Source organism: Manacus vitellinus, unplaced genomic scaffold, assembly GCF_001715985.3.
Source record: "Manacus vitellinus isolate BGI_N305 unplaced genomic scaffold, ASM171598v3 scaffold_30_pilon, whole genome shotgun sequence".
Classification (NCBI taxonomy): Eukaryota; Metazoa; Chordata; class Aves; order Passeriformes; family Pipridae; genus Manacus; species Manacus vitellinus.
Genome location: NW_021940291.1, coordinates 1167922 through 1187957, shown reverse-complemented (window position 1 = coordinate 1187957; position 20036 = coordinate 1167922).

The window sequence follows — 20036 nt, the reverse complement described above, 5'->3', positions numbered from 1 at the left end:
GACAGAGTAAAAAGAATACCATCAATTATATCATAGATATAATTGTGATATCATTGCCTGTCTTGCTGAAAATGTCACATACATAAAATATATTATTACTTACTTGCAAACTGTCAAATGTTATTTTCCATTAGAATTTTCAAATGTCTTCAGATCTGTCTGCAAAATTTTCATCAGTTGTTGGCTTTTTTCTTGTGTGGTTGCATCTGGTCCTGGGGCTGCATCCTGCAGGCAGGGCTGAGTTTGTGGATGAGCAGCCTGTCTCCTTATCCCCTCTCATCCCCACAGAGGACTCTGGCCCTGTTTTTGTGCTGCACAGATGCTGGGAGGTGTAGTGACAATGCCTTAGCCTGGAAACCAGCGGGACTATGCTGTGTTGCACCCACAGGGATACTTCTTGGACTGTCTTCCATCATGAAAAGCTAGAAAATGGATATAAAAAGTGGAGAAACAGTCACATGAAGTGGAGAGAGAAGGTATGGCTTAAACAAAGAAGGTTCAGCCCTAGCAACCATGGACATTTCTGAAGGTAGAAGGGGATAGACACATGGAAATCACCATAAATATTGGGCAGAAAGAAGGGAGACTCCATTGTTTGGCTTCTCTTCCTGCTCATCCTGCTCTTGTTTGTACAGTCCCCGTAATGACACACCTATCTTGGCCTGCTGGACTTTAGACTCGGGGGGTGTGTGTGTTTTGGGCACTGACTTCAGAGCCCAAAATTAGAAAGAGGATGAAAAGAAATCATTCTTCCAACACAGCTTAGCTGGAACAAAAGCATTTCTGCTACCCTGCCTGACCCCCTGGATGGAGGAAGCACCCATCAGGTTGTAGCCCCCCTGCCCAAGCACACAGCCAGTCTCTCCTCACCAAGGACAGCAATTAATTATCGCTTATATGGCAGTGCAGAGACCCAATCCCACCACACATGCTGGAAGAAGCAGATCCCAGCCCTGCTCCTGGCCATGCAGAGCAGCTGGGAGACCTGAAAAGAAAAAGCAAGCAAGCTAGAGGTAGGCAGAATAACCTGTTCCCAAAACCACTGTGAGATGCTCAGCCTAAGGAATGTGCAAGCTTTAACAGTCCCAGAGCTGTAAAGCACTGGAGAGGAATGCCTTACCTAGGCTATGGGTTCTCCAGGTCAGTTGTGCTGCCCCAGCACAGCCCTGCCACAGATGAAAGCTGACTACAGGGAACTCCACAATGGGTGAGGGGAATATTTGGGAGGCTAGGGGACCTGGGAGAAACTTCTGACTAGCTGTCAGGCATTAAGAGTGGCAGAAATGATTGCTCAGAACTTCATTCATACCTTAAAAGTGTTATGGTGTTTGAGCCGATCATCAGCCAGCAAGAAGCTGTGCCAAAAGCTGAGACAGAAGAGGGGATATTTGTGTAAAGAAAGTGAAAGACATGAGTCTGTCTGTCCCATCTACCACTTCCAAATGATCTGGTTCACAGGCACCTGCAGTATTCACCAAAACTTCCTGGGAATCGGTCACCCCAGACAGCTCCAGCATTTCTGTTCCCAGCCCTAGGCATGCCAACTCCATCTTCACTGGGGCAACTTCTGAGCACATGCTCCATATCCAGTGCTGACCACCCTAGGATGGGGGTGGTAGTTTGGATTTACCAAACCCAATGCTACGTGTCTCTTGCATGTGCTCGTCTCTGGGGCTTCACATGCCATTTGTTGCTCCAGAGTGTGCCAATTCTGGCAGTTCCTTGCTAATAACATACCCTTGGTCTCTGAACTTAAGCAGCTACTTCATTTAGGAATGAGGAAGGCTTTTGGTTACTGAAGTCTGTTGTACCAAAAGGAGAGGATCACTTTCTTTAGTCAGCACTTGAATAATACCAGGCAAGTGGAGCCCAGGCTTGGCAGCAAGACCTCAGAGGCAGGATCTCAGTAAAAGAAAATGTGAAGGTGTCCTCCAGCCCCATTGCACGGAGCAGAAATAGTGGGATGAGTCTTTCATGAGCCCTTGAGTGAGCATCCTCACTGTCACCTTTGAACCTGGCCAGTTTGGCAGCTGAGGAAATAACTGCAAGGCTGTGGTTATTACAAATCTTGCAAGATATGTGTAATGGCCCAATTAGCCTTACCACAGGAGTCTTTGAAAATATCAGGCAGTGCAGACATGATGCCAGCTTTACTTTAAACTGAAGTGTATACTGAATATCTGTGACATGAACAGAAGCATCAGGATACCAGGAAGGCAATGTCAAGCCCTCACAGATTAGGGAATTAGAGAAATGAGATGTATGTTGCATATCCCTTGTTTCAATTTACCAAGTGCAACACATGAGACATTCGATGTGCAGAGGTTGTCAGCCTTTGGGACTGGAGCTGTGGCCAGAGAGAACCATGCTGAAGATGCATAAAGAGCTAGAAAAAAGCTAATCAGGAAAATTGAAAATTATGTGGTTTGTGCTAGGTATCACAATGAATGGTTGCACTTTGCTGATAATCTCTTGGTGCCTTATTTCCTCCACTAAGAAATTAGGATGATGGTTTGCTCTTATCTCACAGGTGTATTCATTAAAGTCTGGGTAATATTTGTAAAGGATGCAGACACTAGGATGAGACCCTCACAGAAACCCCCAGAAACGAAAGCCTAAGTTAGGACAATATTTTCTAAGTGGGAGACATCCATCTTGTGACAATGTTTAGTTACTGTGACTTTTATCTCTGCCATGCCCGTCAAGCCACTAAATCATTGCATTTGATGGATGCTGGGGCAGCATGGTCACAATTGCTCATTGTCAGGCTGATAAAAAGGTCACAGCTTTGGATCAAAATCCAAAATAGTCCCTGCCACGTCTCTCAGAACAATAAATTTACCAATTTAGCTTTGGTGTTGGGTAGTACTGGTGTCACCTTTATCTGTTTCTCCTGAGAAAATAAACACAGCATCACCATCCCCATAGCAGCATAGTAATGCTGCGACATGCTGTTAATCCTCACAGCATAAAGCAAAGGTTTTGGGAGAATGTGAGGGAGGGCATGAGTTTGTGGGATGACTCAAAGGCTCTGCAACACCTCCCTTGCCAGACTAGAGACGGATTCATGGAAGTGGCTGAGCTTTGTGAGAGGTGATGATGCGGGTGAATCAGACCCTGGATGCTCACTGGAGCCTGCCGCAGCTGTGGCTCAGTGGCAAGGACACTGGTATTGAAATGACAGAAAAAAAGGGATCACCATACTGTGGCTCATGCTTATTCCTTTAAAAATTAGTATACAGTTTCAAGCATTATAATAATGCTAGTTAGTTCAAGAAATGCTAGATAGTTCAAGAAAGATGCAAGAAGTATGCACAGATAAACCATCTCTGATCCTAGCTCTTTATACCAAAATGTAATTTTTTTAAAATTCTCTCCCAGCTTTGGTTAACATGTGCTACCATGAGGTTGTTGACACCACTGTTTTGTACACACCCCCTCCCCCTCCATTTCCTTTTGAGTTCAGGTGGAGCCCAAGGTGATCACTGAACCAAACCACATGACACATCCAGAGTGGAGATGGACAGAGAGGGATGAGAATGAAGCCAGAGAAGGAGTGGATAAGATGGGGGACATGTGAGACTGGGGCCTATGAGAAGGTATGAGCATGGCAGAGATGGAGGAAGCACTGTGGACTTTATTCTCTGGCTGAAGGAACATCAACATTGAAATCTATGCTTGGATCTGTATTTGTTGACACAAAATCCACTGCCCAAACGTGGGGGGTTGGAAGCAGTTTACCTGCTACATTCCCAGTGCTATCTCAGGAACATAACTCCACGGGCTGGAGCAGTTGTAGTATATCTGCCTGTCTCTTATCTAATGTGTAACCTCCTGGATTGAAGACATAATGTACTGTCTATCCTTTCTGTGATAAAAATAAAGCATATAAAACACACATACACACACAGACACACAGAGTCCCTGGCCAAAAATTCCCTTAGGAGAACATACTGTGACTAGATAAGAAGGTACTAGCTGGCACGTAGTTACCTCTTCACTTCCTAACTGGGACACTCAGGGAAGGGTGGAGTTGGTGCTGATGAGGGGCCATAGTATAAGGGGGACAAAGAGATGTCATGGGATGGATAGAGAGGAAAAAAAAAGGACAGTAGAGAACATAGTGAGATAAAAAAGGGCCATAAAGAACGGCTCAAGGAAAAAGAAGTCAAAAGCAGACTGGACATTTTCCAGGCTTTCACAACCTCTCTGGCCAGCTGTAAAATCTGAGCATTTTTGGTCCATGGGCAGAAAGCCCTGCTAGTGCTGTCTTGAGGGACCAAACAGGGGGTCTTTGGGGCTCAGAGCATCAAATTCTGTATGAGATAAAGCCAGGCCCTGGAAAACTCCTAGAGGGTTGGCACGTGTTATGCATACACCTTGTGTAGTTGGTGCTCTACACAGGGCACCCCTTGAAGCTCAGCCTTCCTAGTGGGAGCAATCTGGTCTCTTCTGGGAGCTGATTTTTCCATGTCTCCTTTGCTATTGATTCCCTTCAGTGGTCCTGGGCAAATTTGTAGGTGATGTCTTCTGCTGAATGGCAGGTGTGACTTGATCTCCTGGGCATATGAGTAGGCTCTGCTGCCAGGTCCTGAGAGCTGTGTCCAACACATCAGAGGCTGGTGGGATTTGGGAAACACTGAAGGAAAGAGAGCTGTGAAGGAAAGGTGGAAGTGAAAGAGAAGGAAAACTAGGATGTTTATGAAATAACTTTGCTGGAGCTCCCAAGCCCAGTCCTGCCAAGGATGCATTTTACAGGTGTACACACAGTTCAGCTGGCTGGAGGATGGCGGCAGCCCAAAAGATCACCAACTGTGGGCATGGCTATTTGGAAACATAGCCAAAATGTTTGGAAACATTTTCACAACTAACTGGCTTAGACAATGGGGTAAAACATGCATTTCCCAGAAGAGGGCATCTCATTTTAACTTTGATTGATGGGCTCGAGTCCTGAGTTAGAACGAAAAGATAATATCTGTGGAAAGCCCACATACTTCAGAAGAACTTAAATCGTCTTTTTCCGCTGATGTCTCTGTGGTATTTATAAGAAAAAGTTAACTCAAATTTTAAGAACTGTGCTAGGATGAAATAGGAAAACATTTGGTTCTGAAAATGTCAATATTACATATTTGGATATTTTCTGCATGTGTTTTTTTAAACAAATAAAACAAAACATTGAAATTTATACTAGCTTTGCTAAAAATGTCAGTTCCATCAAAATGACATTTTGCAATGAGAAATTTATGCTTCTCCCACTTTTTCCTGACTGCTTGCACTTCCTTCAGAAAAAGTGTCTGTCTGGGTTATACTGGGAACAAACACTTTGTGTGCATCCAGGGGGGTTTGCACATGCAAAAACCCTTTTGGTTGCTGGTGCCTGCATAGGAATGCACATATCAGGTAAATACAGCTCCTGCTCATGGAGCCTTCACCCGCAACTTGCTTGGATTGAGTGAAGGAGCTTGCGGCCATCTCATGAAATAAATTCAAGAATTCTCTGCCTCAGACATGTGGATCAGCCTTCTTGGGCAGGAGATGCAGCCCTTTACACCTGTGCTGCCAAATCCAGCACTGGTGCCAGCCAGGCCCTGCTGCTGCCCTGTAATAAAGCCACTTGGCCTGTGGCCCCTTGGCAGGGCCAAATCTGCACTCGCTCTGGGCATTCCAGCAGGAGACTGTGAGAAAGGACGACTCGAGAGCCATCATAAACACAGGTTGCACTGTGAACACCAGTCAGCCTTCAGACCATTTGAGTTAGTGAGGCTTCCCCTGGGAGCTCTTAGTCCTGGCTAACTTGAGGCAGGACCAATTAGAGCAGGGAGTAAATACACTTAGCATGCTCAGGAAAATACATCTAAAGCTGTTTATACACATTCCTTTGGACCAGTCAGCAACAAAAATGTCCTTACAGCTGTTTCCTCCTTTCCTTCTTCCCTCTCTCTCTGTGCCGCTTCAAAAATAAAACTCGCTGGCCTCACCTAACCCTTGCTGGGTTTACTCCTACTCACTCCCAAGTCCACCAGGTCTTACGTGCCACCAGCCCCTCAACTGGTAAGCTCCCCGCAGACTTCCAACTGTGGCATTTTTCTGGCTCCCCTCAACTGTTTTGTAATGTAATAGGAGCCAAGAGGAAAGAGGCTTGCATGTTTCCTTATAACTGAGGAACTGGTACTGTGTACCAAGTCACCTTCATCACCTCCGGCCACCTTCGTCATCAGGTTGGGGTTTTGTGTACAAAGTGCACTTACTCGGTACTAATGGCCCACTGACAGCCACTGCCAAAGCAGTGGGGGACCACTGTCTAACAAGGATGAGGTGATGGTGCCGTGGCCACAGGGACATTTTTCAGGGAACAGGGAACCAGGATCTCATGTCCCAGACCACTGCCCTACCCACAGGGTCATTCTTCTCCCTCACTGATATCACGCTTGATTCAATCCGTGTGTTTCATGATCGGTCATGTTAACTACGTGGCACTTTTCCTGTTTTCCAGGTGGGGGACTGAGACTTTTGTAAGGGAACTCCAGCTGAATGACGAGGTTATGCAACATAAATAGGGTTTGATCATAAAGCAAAATCTTCCCATTAAGTCTCACAGTGAACCAAGACTTTATTTCATCAGAAAAGTGAGGTACTTTGGACTTAATATCAGAAGGATTTTCTCTTCAAAGCCAAGATAAAACCTGAATATGACTAAATTCTCTAGGAAAAATAAAAAAAAAATTAAATCTGGACAAGATCAGTTGAAATTATTTACTTTATATTTTATATTACGTGTTGTACCACATTCTAAAATATTATTCCAGGGTTTTAAAAATAGCACTTTTCATCCTAAAAATGTCTCAAGACATTTGGAGTTTTGACAGAACTGTATTCTCCAAAGGAAACCCCATTCTTCCTGTGTTTGCCCTACCAGCTATTTGGCGATTTCATATGTAATACAGCTAAGGAGTGAAGCACCAACTGCCCCAGCCAACCACCCACAAATCAAAACTAATTATTGTATTCTCTTCCCAGTGACAGAGACATGGACACGTGAGACTAGAAGATGTCCACATAGGAAGAAACAAATTGTAATTAGATCAAGGTCTTTGCCAAGAGAATTTAAGCCGCACAATTACACCTGTCTTCCAAACAAAAAACATTCCCTCTGAAACAATGCTTGAAGGCCATCTAGATGATCAGACAGCCAGCAGATTCCATCAAGAAAAAAGACCATTTTTATATGTGTCAAGTCAACCAGCAATGCAGCACAATGATGTGTCCTAAAGAGGTGGAAAGAGTTAACCAACACTGCCCAGAAAAGCAGATGGCAACGTTTGGCACAGCAAGACTTGTAGCCATCCTGCAGAAGCACCTTTGTGATAGGAAAACTATTCAGTCGGTATTGAACATAAGCAAAGGAAAAAGAGCAGTCTTGCTGGAAAGGTGGGATTCAGTGAAATCCTTTTGTGCCTTTCCTTGAAAATTTTCAATTATTTTTCTTTTATTGGAAATCTGAAAAGCATTAAAGTGAAAGATCTTTAACATGAAAATGGATCTTTCATTTTCCAATGGAACCTATAAATTTCCATGGAATAAGTCAATGAAAACAAACATTTTGTCACTTACATCAACATTTTCCAGGAAGGAGGGAGAGAAGGGGAAACATTATTTTTGACAAGGTCTACTGATTGGCAGAGCTCTTTAATAAATAGATCAGGCCAGAGTGCATGACTCCAGTCCACATGGCAGAACTGTTGGTCCTTGAAAGGCTGATAGAGATCTTGTTGGCTGAGTTTCCCCCTGTGGTTGACAGAGCATTAGCTAAAGACAGGATACAGGCAACCAGTCCTGCTGAGAATGATTGCATGCCAAACCAGTGGCTGGCAAGATCTCTAAAGGCTTAATGACAGAATGCAAATGCTCACATAGAGACCTGATCAGCAGAGAATTTCCTAGCTGGGGAACTGCAGGCTAGCCACATACCATAACAGGAGTTTGCTCTCATAGGGCGAGAAAAAAACATAATAAAAAAGAGAGAAGTTCTGCTCTGCAAGTATTTCCAAGGTGGCTATAACCTTTCTCCAAAGAGACAAATCCAACATTAAACACCACGAGAATAAATCAGCTGCAGAGACTGGCAAAAGGCTGAGAATCTAAATTACAGCAAGGTCAATAGGAAGCAGGGGGCTGCTCAAAGGGAGCCAGAGTGAGAAATTCAGCACATCTGGTAGGTACAAAGCAACGCCCTTCAGGCAAACTCAGCCCCCAGCCCACCCCTATGCAGTGCCTAGAACTCAGCAGAAGGAACAACACACACAGAGATGGCTGTGGGGAGCTCCTGTCTGAGGGAAATCCGTCTGCAAGAGGGCGGAGGGGAGAAAAGAAAAAAAAAAGGCAGGTGAATAAATGAGAAGCAACAGTGTTAAGATTGTGCAGCCCATGTGGCTGCCTGAACAGATGTGAGCTGCTGCCTCTGCTGGCTCAGGGAGTGCTCTCGCTCTGGAGACACATCTCCTTGGCATGGCTGCATGGCTGCATGCATGCCACTGGCATGGTTGCATGGCAGGGCCAGCTCCACCACAGATCTTTCACGAGAGCTCCAGGGCAGTCATGTGCATCCCTGCCGTAAGGTGCAACACTCTTTGACAGCCCTCTGCTTCACAGGCCTTCCTGGGACCTAAAAATTGATGCAGGGAACCCTTAAATCTCCTCTAAATGTCTGTGTGGAGCTGGCAGGACTGAGAATTGGCAGAGGAGGGAGTCCAAGCAGATCTCTGGAGAAGAAAATAGAAGAGTAGCATGCAGCTGATTTTCCTGTTGATTTGGAAAGACTTCCCAACCAAGCATCCTTTGAATGTGTAATGAGTGGGTTGCAGCCCAGAACCATATTTACAAGAAAACGTCCATAAAACCTGTATAGGCTCAGAATGTACATGCAGAGTTATGGCATGGAAAGCAAGCTGGAAACCAGGGCAAATAGCAGGAAAAACAAGAATACAAAAGGTTTTGTTGGAGACAAAAGTAGGTCAGGTACTGATGCTGTTTTGGGGGATATATGAGAGAATCATAGAATATGCTGAATTAGAAAGGGACCCACATGGATCATTGAGTCCAGCTCCTGTATGGAGGCACAATTAGCTGGCATTGCAATGCAGAGCTTACTTGGGCTGTGGGACCACCAGAGCTTTGATAGTCAGGCTCCCCTGGAAGCATCACTGCTGTCTGCACATCAGTGGGGTAAGCTCTGCTCTGCTGGGGTTCAGTCAGACACCCCTGTGGGAATGCTTCCCAGTACAGCAGCATTTTGATTTGCTCTTCAGTTCAGATGGTGCCAGATCAATCCTTTGACCTCTGCCTGGGTTTAGACTTGCGTTTACCATGATGTAAAAAAGAAAAATTCGAACACTGAATACCCAAATACCCCAAAGATTGCAAAGTGTTGTCAACACTTACTAGTATTTCATTAACATTTGAATACTTTACAGTATAAGTCCCTTTTAACAGTTCATAATTTTTTTCTTGCATTATTTTTGTTGCTATTTATCATCATATCTAAAGAGATTGTCCTTTGTAAATTAACACAGAAGAACATGGGAAGGCAAATAGCCTTTGAGGGTGACATGGATGGTACAGGAAAAATAAAGAGAACTATAATATATATTCGAGCTAAATTAAATCTGGAGTTCTGGAGCTTGTACTTGATAGTGGCAAGGAAAGTGCAAGAAACCTTGCAGATGGCAGCTCTTAAGTGACCTATAGGAGAAAGTCTTTTCCAGCGCCCCAAGGGAGCAAGCAGTGATGTTGTGTGTCCCTCCCACTGGTCCCAAATATAGATGTTAGTACAGTGAAAAGCTGCTGTTATCCACAAGGGTGTCACCCAGCATAGAAGAATGCTGGGAATGGATCCTTTCTCCCCAACTCTTCAGCCCGGCTTTGAACTAGTTCAAGGTATTGGAACACCAGCATGAGAATAATATGTATATTTAAATATATAGAAACATATAAGGATATTTTTGCATTATTTAAATATGAACGTACTTATATGTTTACATTACTTTTTGTTCAGCTGTGGCTCACACTACTGACCTCTGCTTAGCCCACCCCACAGCGAGCAACTGAAACAGTGGCTCAGGTGACTGCTTTGCTCAAGGATTTGGAGGAAAAGGAGAGCTGTGGCCATCCTCCCAGAGAAACTCTCTGCATGGGGAAGGGAGAGCAAGGACAGAAGCTGAGCTCAGCATCACCAGGACAAAGCCAGTTGGGGTCATAGTCCAGCCTGAAAAGCTTATAAAGAAACATTTATAAGTTTTACAGAGTGGATTTAAAGCTGGCCATGGATGTAGTGACTAAAGCTGTAATCCTCAGAGGTATTTAGGCATTTGATTCCCCAGTCAAGCCAAACCTTTGAGGATCTGGGCTCCAGTGCAAGAACTTTCTACCTAGATGAACATGAATAATAGTTTGGGTAAAAGTACTAGGCATGTGGCCCTCAGGTCAACTCCTGATGGATGTGGTCCTACTTAATGGCTTAAATGCTCAATAAGGTGGGTCCCAATTCCTCAAGGCCTCTCTGAACTGTGTGGATTTCCCACACAGTCTCGACATATGCTTGTCTCTGCCTTTGCCAGCTCTACCATCCCCCTGACCTCCTGTTCCCATGGCAAGGCTGAGGTTTTGCAGCACTAAAGAGGGAGCAGGGAGACTTTCTGGGAAGACAGAAAGATATAGACAAATGCAGAGGTGAGTAAAGACCAGCTCAGTTAAGGGACTCAGTCAAAGAGCTGCTATAAGGTAGGATGGTAGGTGCATCTTGGAGATGAAGAGTCATTAAAATACACAGACAATGGAAACATTTTACTTAGAAGTGGTTATCCCCTCTTCTAGTGAAATACACTATTTGGCTAAAGTTGACATATCTCTGTGGACCATTTCAGTTTCAGTTAGTTTTATAAGGAAGCTCTTTCTTGGTAAAAAGTAGAGTAAGAGACTGACTGATGGTGGTTAGCTGATGTTTAGGACATTGGCCACACTTCAAATCCCTGTTCTGCCTGATTCAGAATGATTTCAAAAACCTCTGCAAGCAGAAAAAAAATGAGGCTGAGAGGTGATGGTTTAAAAAGGCTGCATTGGAATGTTTAAAATATGTCAAAACCTTTCTTTCTTTCTTTCTTTCTTTCTTTTTTTTTTTTTTTTGAATGGGAAATTCATCAAACCTGACACTTCCCATGGAGAGTTCTGGCTCCAATGAATCAGTATATTTGGACACCCCTTGATTCCCCCCCCCCCCTTCATCACCATTCCAGCCAAATATTCCTGGCTGGTTCTAATTATACAGCCATATATTTTTATACAGACACACACAACCAGTGAGTACACACGAAGGCTCAGAAATCACAGATCAGACAGGGAGGAAAGCGTTGATAAGACTTTAGCTGTTCCACAACACAAAAAAAAGTCTGAGAACCCTTTCCCTCCCTCTCTTCACCTCATCCTCCCAGGAAAAGCCCAGCAGCAGAGGCAGTGGGCTCCGCAGATGGCAGCCACATGCACTGGCTGGCTGAGTCCCTGTCTCGACATTTCTACACTTCTCTAGTGCCCTCCTCAGGTTTTGCAGAAGTTCACCTTCCTCTAGACGTGAAGTTCACCTTCCTTTAGATGCAAGACTGCATCTGGCCCTGCTGCCAGGCATCCAGCACCCTTGAGGGAAGGTGAGAATTGGTCCTTTCCACACCCAGTGAGAGGCCGGGGAACTGGAGAAGCTCAGGGAAGACAATGTCCTCAATGATGAAACAACATCAAGAGCTTCAGTACTTCAGGGTGTGCTTACAACCCTGGAGAAAAAGTTTTCTGCCTTAAGTCCTGGCATCCCCAGTGAAAGCCAAGGGCACTCAGCACCCAACAGGCGCCCAGCAGCTCTCAGGATCAACCCATAATTCAGGCATGCTCAAACAGGGCTGGTAGAAGGCATTACCTGAGCCCAAAGCTGCTGATAAGGTTTCAGTGGGGCTTCCTACACCACGTGCCCTAAGAGCAACCCTCTGAAGGAAGGGGAACAGGGCAAAGGGTTTTCTCTGCAAATGATGAAATGGTTAAAGTTGAAAACAAACAGGCCACCCAGCTCTCCCTTTAACCCTCCTGCATCAGAAAGACCCGAGGGCCAGCCAAATCTACCGGTTCTAGGAAATTATTTAAAAAAAAAAAGACATACACACATTGGGGGGTGGGAAGACCAATCTATTTTCACAAGAATCTGTCCTTGATTAGAGCAGAAACATGGCAGTGCGGAAAGAACCGATTATTCAGCAGAGTGTTCAGAAGAACAAATAAAAAAAGAAAAAAAAAAGACATATTTGTTCAGGGTGTGATAGAGAGACTTCCAAAGCGCATGGAGACAATTGGAAATTACGTCTATTGAAGCGGAGGCATTTGCTGCTCAGGGTGAGGAATCAAAGGGCAAATCCCGGGGAGGCAGGAGGGTGGGGTAGCCACCCCCGGGTGGGCAGTGACAGACAGGCTCGAGCGTGTGACCTCTCATAAAATCCTTCCAGGGGGCTTTCACATATTGTGTGGAGCATAAACTGATTTCCACACACAGAGATTCCTAATGAAGATGTCCTTCAGGAGGCAAGGGGAGGAGACGGGGTAATGAAACCAGCCTGTTTGCCAAGCAGACACTTACCCCCATCAAAGATGGCACGGATGTAAAATGGAACATGTGAAGGGATGGGAAAAAATGCTGTTGACCTCAACACCATATAATAAAAAAAGAACTCCATGTGAATTAAATTCGAACTCCCTGAACATCAGAGGACTGAGGGAAGGTCAAGGGTCTGCACTCCCCAGGTTTCTTATTGCAGACCAGACCTGGGCAGCTTCACGGAGTGCCTCTGGTTGAAAAGTAGTTATCATCTGCCTCAGACTGACCTGGTCAGAGTTTGAACCAGTCTGAACAGAGATTTATTAACCCTCGCAGTCAGAGATCAATAAATAGCTTCCCTTTGAGCAGGCAAACTGCCTGGAATACAAAAACATGGAATGAGCCTACCACCAATATGCTCCTCCTCCCATCCAATAAAAGGATGCTCTAATTCCCCAACAGACAGCAATTTCTAATTTCTACAGTGATTTGAAGCCTATTCACAGCACATCCAGGGCCCTGGATCCCCCCTATGTAGCGTATGATTTTTAGCTATATGATATGTACACTTCTCTGGGATCATTTGGAAACTATCCATACTTAGACCCTCATCATCTCCTCTGCTGAGTGTATGCTGCTCACTCAGTCTTAACGTGCTGGTACACCAGTGAGATTTACATGCAGAAGAAGAAAGAGTAGATGATATTCTTCAGGGACAAAGGCACCCAGTGTTTCATCTCTCCGATTACCTATTCACTGGAAGAAAGCGTGAAGGCTTACTTTAAAAATAATAATAAAAAACCTCAAAACATTTTTCAGGCAAAAGTCAAAACCACAGTGCTGGCATGCTTGTTCTCAGAACGGATAAGTGAAATGCGGGGAAAAGAAAGATGCTCTAACAAACAAGGTGTCACAGGATCTTTTCCATCAGCTCCAGTTAGCAGTTCTGCTTGACTCCGAAAAAGACAAGTCATTAGATTTTTATCTGTATTCATAATGGATTTCAAGATTTCCTAGACATGCCTTTAAACAAAGAGATGAAGCTCCTAGCTCAAGAATTCCCCAAGCTGCAGACCTCTAGAGGCTGGAGTCCCCACTGGAGACTCTATCATCTTCTGCTTCAAAGCTCCCCTGCGCATTTTCTGTCAGCCATGGGCAATTGTTCGGTGTGGGCCTTCACACCAAGTCATCCCTAACTTATTTCCCAATCGTTTCCTATGTGTCATTATTCTTACTCATTGAGTCCTGTCTCACATAATTCTGTTTACAAATCCTTCTGGCTGCCTCTAAGCTCCTTAACACATCTCCACCTCCCAAACATGAAATATTCTATTTCAGAAAAGTTTAAGGGTTCACGCAGGTGGAAATTGTCAGGAATAGCTCCCTGTTACTCACTCTTCAGAGGCTACACAGGGGTGTGACAACATAAGAAAACCCTTCCTGGGGCAATCAGATCACAGATTTTGACAGTCAGTGTTTTGAGACATATCCAAGCTGGAGCTAGAGCTTGGCACAGAAGACTTTCTCTTCCTTATAAAAGTTTTTGAAACTTCAGTTGATGTTCCTCTCCATATCAGAAAGAAAACTGGAGGGAAAGTTCAGAACTGTTCACAGATCATGATTAAAAAAAAAAAAAAAAAAAAAAAAAAAAAAAAAGAAAAGCAAACCAAAAACTGGTACAGATAAAAATAATTTTGAAATATTTGATTTGGACTTTTCCTCACAGTTTAATCTCCTTTTTCTACTATAAATTAAGTTAAATTTTAAAATGAAATGTTATTTCATTGTAAAAAACCTCCAAACTTCTAATCACTATAAAAAAAAAAAAAGAAAAAATGGTTTTAGAAGACTTGTAACAATTTTGTAAGCCAGAAAATCTGTTAAAATGATCCCATTTCCCACAAATAATTGCATTTTGAATATATTTGTCTTTTTTGTCAGAATAAAACAGGTAAAATAAAATTTCCAACCCATTCTAGAAGTAACACTTTTGAAGGTGAGAGATGCACCAAAATAAACTACTGACTTTGCCCAGCCCCTGAAGCTGCTTGAATGTCAGTCAAAGAAACTGGTGGATCCAAGAGTGTTGATGGGGGAAAGAGAGAGGGTCTGAACTTAACAAAAATACTTGTGCCAGCAAGTGAGGTTTTCCCCTTCTTTACTCATGTTGGCTGATCGTGCTGCAGAACATGCCCATCAGCAAGGGGATGAGGCACAGAGCCAGGACCTAAAAGTGGCCAGGGGACCTTGAACAAACACCTAATTCAGCAGAGGCTCGATTGACTGCAGGGGAGCCAGGAGATGTGGTACTTGACTTGACACTGGGCATGATGCACTTTTCTGGTGCATAAATAATGCTGCTTTCTATCAATTTTCATCAGCTTTACAGTGGTTTTTCATCTTCATTCAGTTCTCAACTGTATCTGATACTTTGTAAATTCTAAAAATTGATTCATTTGGGGCATAAGGGTTGAGGAAAAGAAAAGGGTCAGCAGATAGCATGCAAGCCAGCTGTTGATGTAGGGGGAGGTTGCCAAATAGCTGCTGAGGGATGGGACAGTGGTGTGGCAGTCATTTCTCCTTCAGCAGAGCTGGCAAACAGAGACAGAACATATCCAGACTTGCACATGAGAGCTTCCAGGATTCATTGTCCCTGACATCTTCTGCCAGAAATAGAGAGACATTCTGGAAACTGCATCTGTGTCAAAAGGCCATTGCTGTACCACCTTGGCTCTGAGGTGTACCTCTGCTCCTTTGCACTGTCATCCCCTGTGCCAGAGACCTATACTATCTCCTGGTCATTGCTAAGGAGGTATCCACATGCCTTGTCAACCACAACTAAAATAACTTGGATCAAAGCAATGATTAGGAGAAGAAATTTTCAGGCCTGTTTTACATGAAAGTTCAGGTTTTTCTGTGATTGTAGCAGCTCCTTTGGCCATTAAAAATAATCAGGATTTCAGGGTCTGACATGTTTTGCTTGCATAACTCCTATTTACAGTACTGGGACTAGTAGCTCTATGATAAACACACAAGTTCATCATAGTAAAAACCTTTTGAGTGAGTGATAGAGAACTCAGTCAACTGCCAACCCCACTGGAGGCATGGAAAAGAAAATGTCCAAAAGACCACTCCACCAAATTTTCTGGGGTCATTTTGCATGTTGCCTGATCAGTGGAGACCATAATGAAAAACAGGAAAGAGCTCAAACCTTGGAGGAACATGCCATATTACATAAGACCAAATGGCCAAGCAGTGCAGTAATTTGGGTCTGACAGTAACTGGTAGCAGGTACGCAAGGAAGAATGCAAAGAACAACAGTATAGAGACCAAGCAGAAATGGGTGTTTGTGTCCCTTGTCCTTTAGATATATCAGTGCACATTAGAGAACCTCCTCCTACCCTGGGGAAAAAAAAAAGACACTAGGGAAATATGCTCAGTGGCAGTGAAGAAAATGTTATAAATTACTTGGAGCCTGCCTCCCACCAACCATGGGGCAAGACATTTCATGTAGGCTGTGCCTCAGTTGACACCATGAGATAGAGATGTTGCATCACTGCAGGATGGAGACAATGAAACCATGTCATGACGGAAAAGTCCTGAGGTGTGAGGGATGAGGACCAGATGGGACCATTCCAGATGGGTAGGATGTATGGGTGTCCCTTTTCAGTCACTTTCCTTTTGGTGTCTGGATTTTAGTCCTAGTGCCATGGAAGTATTGCAAAAACATTGTTCATTATACAAATAACTTGTGATTGCCATCCATTGTACATCATTTCCTCTCTCTGACATGCTATTTCTTCTTTTTAAGAAAGATAAAAACAGCTGCCCTTATCCAGGCAAGAGGACACAAAACTTTCAGCATCCAGTCAAACCAGTGAATCATGCTTGGGCTCAAGTTGTTATTAATCTGGGGCTGAAACTGGTCTGGATGAATGATTCAACAAAATGTTGCACAGGGGTAAATTTAGGAAGTTCCTCAAAGCACCTAAGTGTGTAGAGGGAAAAGACATCTATTAAATGGCCCCCCATAAACATTTCACTGAGCTGTAATGTCAAACATGATTAAGTAACACAAGAGCACAAGAGCCTGACCTCTCCCTATCCAGCTCGCTCTTAGTGGGTAAGAAGAGTTCGGTGTGCTGCAGACAAGAAAGGAGTATTTTTCTTTCTCCCAGCTCAATAAAACCAGGGTTTATACACACAGCATACCAGACTTGAGCATCTTACACTTAAATGTAATACCCAGGGCATATGGAGTGAGCACTGGGCTCTGCCCAAATTGCTTATAAGCTGAGTAAATAAGAGAGGCGAAGGGAGAAGTGTTGCTAAGTGAAGAGCTGAGGCATACATGGGGGTTCAGTGCTTTCAGCAAAGCCCAAGGGAGATTTGAAAGTCCTTCACCCAGTCCCTCACCACCATGATGGGAGCACTGATCACCCTACCAGGCACTGGGTCTGCTGCAGCCGTCCACCTAGCTGGTGCTGCTGGGTCTTCAGACCCCTGCTAGCCCTTTCTCTCTGTGGAAAAGCATTATGAGTAAATAAATATAATGATTTGCTTTTATCATCAGAAGTCAAGCTGTAAACACCTTGCTGATAGATGGGGAGGAATTGTAAGGCCTAAAGAGCCAAACTGTTTTCTAAACTGTGACCAATTTGCGTCACCACTAGACCCTTTTTACACCAAGAGGAAAAGGGGTACTAGATTAAATTCATCTGGGTATTAGAGGAATCTCAGCTCTGCTATAGATAAAACCAAGCATCACTTTCTGGTTTTAGGTGGACTATTCTAAGCACTCCTAAACCAGCCTGCCTCAGCATCCCAAAATGCAACCTCTCTGCTGAACATGCCAAGGTTAGCAAGCCAACCTTGTGGTGACTGTGCAGGGGAGAACCTGAGCCAAGACCCCCAGACAATAGTTTCTCTGTCTGAAACTACTCCTGCACTCAAGATCTGAATGTGTGCCTTTGTTGAAGATGTGGACAATCTCAGTATATTTGACTCAATACAGATGAATTAAAAGAAGTCTAAAGGTTGTTATAGATAAGGTCAGACATTCTAGTGAGGTCTTCCTGGCTTTAAAGCCTGTGAACTTATAGGAAATGGGTATGAAGAAACATAAGAGAACACTCTTCTGTCTGCTCCATCTCTCTTGATGGGATATGCTCCAACAAAGACAATATTAATCTGTACTGGATGCTTTCATATGCCTTGTTTCTTGAATTTTCCTTGAGATTCAGTCTGTAGGAACATATATAGCAGCAATTTTCAAAGAGGGCAGAGTTAAGTTTATTTTGACATTGTAGCAAGAGCCATTATATTTCCTACTTTTCAGAAGTTTAAATTTGCATTGATTTTTTCATATCCTGCTGACGATTAATCCTCTATGCATTCTGGAACAATGTGAGACACCATTAGGCAATGTTAACTTTGTGCTGAAGTTTTTGGCATAAGGTGCTGCATGCTCTAATCTATTTGCAAATCAAAAGCCAACGCTTTGCACACTTCAGTGAAAAGCCAGAGGCAGCCTGCCCCACTAGAAAGGTCACCAGATTAGGACTCAAGGGAACTCTTCAAAGTTTTGCCACTGATTTACTGTTCAATCTTGGCCAAGTAATCTCTTTTCTTTGTGCCTCTAGTTTTCCTCCCACTCCTTGAGTTTTCTATTCAGGTTGTGAGTTTAGGGCAGGAGCAGCCCTCTCTTTTTGTGCTGGTCCTGTGCCTCATACAGCAGGCCTCCCTCTCCAGCATAGCTGAAATATGCCTACTAGATACCACCACAAAACAAAGAATTCAGAACCTTAACAGTTTTAAAGAGTTTGGCTTTCACTCACAGGATCTTCAGTCTCTCTCACTTGCTTCCTTAGCACAAAGCTTTTCAGAAGAGGTACCAGCCACTCACTGAGTGAGTAAATTCCCAGTCAAAGGGTTAAAATAACAAACTCCATTGAATAAAGAGGAGAAAAGTGTTTAAGAGGAACCCAGATCGTATGGTAAACTAGGTACTAGTTAATCAATAGTACCCAAAGGTGAAGGCCATGCGGAGGAGCCAGAAATCATTGCACAAGTTAAGCAAAGTTTAGCAAGCCTGATTAAGCAAAGTGTTAACTATTTTCTGTGAAAAGTTTCACCTTTCCTCTAACCTAGCTCTGGAATATATACCTAACTTGTGTGTGACTGACTCATATACTAAAGGGCTCAGTGGAAGTTTTGAGACCAACCCGTGGACAATACTCCTCTATTGCCCAGACAGTTCATATACTACATGTTACGTATAATTCTCCTATTCACTGGACTCTCAATCCAAACTCTTCTGGTAAAAGGGCTTGTGGGCAGTTTACTTTCTGTCCAATGACTTCACTGCAAAGGATTTTTCTTCTCTGTTGAGCTTGCCATGTGCAAGCTTTCCTTCCTCTTGTTTCCCTCCTCTTGTTTCCCAGTTTCTGGAAATAATTTGTGGTTTGGAAATGGAAATGCCCTTGTAGGCTTCAAACTGCTTAAAGCCTGCCATACCGGATCAGTTCATTGGATCCATCTAATTTGCTCTCTCCCCTTGCCAGCCATGACCAGTACCTGGTGCTTCAGAAGAAAACACAGCTTCACAGCAGCAAGACACCAGCTTTAGACAGAGTCCTTTCTCTGTGAAGAGCTGATAAAGCATCCTTCCCACTTCCACCCTGAACTGCCCAGATTTTCTGAGAGGTTTTCTCAAGGAAACAGCTAAAGGGCCGAGACCCCCCACAAGGATTAAGAGACTTAAGGGGGACAAAGTACATTGACAGATATCAAAAGAGGGCTTCCCAAAACATAGCACGACAAACACAGTTCAACCCCTTCCAGGACTGACTTGGCTCGCTTCCCCTCCTCAAAGAAATTGGCAAGCAAATCTTTATTGTAAGAGACAGAACAGAAGCTGGAGGGGAGGTACTGAAATCTGGGGATAATTCACAAAATCCTGGCCTGTGGTGTAGAAGGAAGTTAGTGTTATGTATCTATCATTTGTATTTCTTTTGTTACTGCTGCTAGATTTAAGCAGATATAAGCAACCTAATAATGATCACATCTCATTTTCAGCTAACATCTTTCTTGTCTGCTTTTAAACTAATGGGAAACAGGTGTAACCTAGAACTGACATTTTTTGGCTTGCTCATTCATGTCAAGGTTGTCTTGTGCCTCACAGATATTCTACATACTGTAGCAGGATTATTTTTTCAATTAAAGTACAAGTTAGTATTACAAAGATACCAGATTTGACCTCTTAGAAGTCTGCCATTTTGCCCAAAGAGCACCACCATACTTCTCCAAGCCTGGTGACTCTGTACGCTCATGCCTCATCTTTTCCCACGGCCAACAAGTAGTGGCAAAGCCACAGAGTTGGACTTTGCTCTCTTTCTCTGAAGACTTGGCAGAG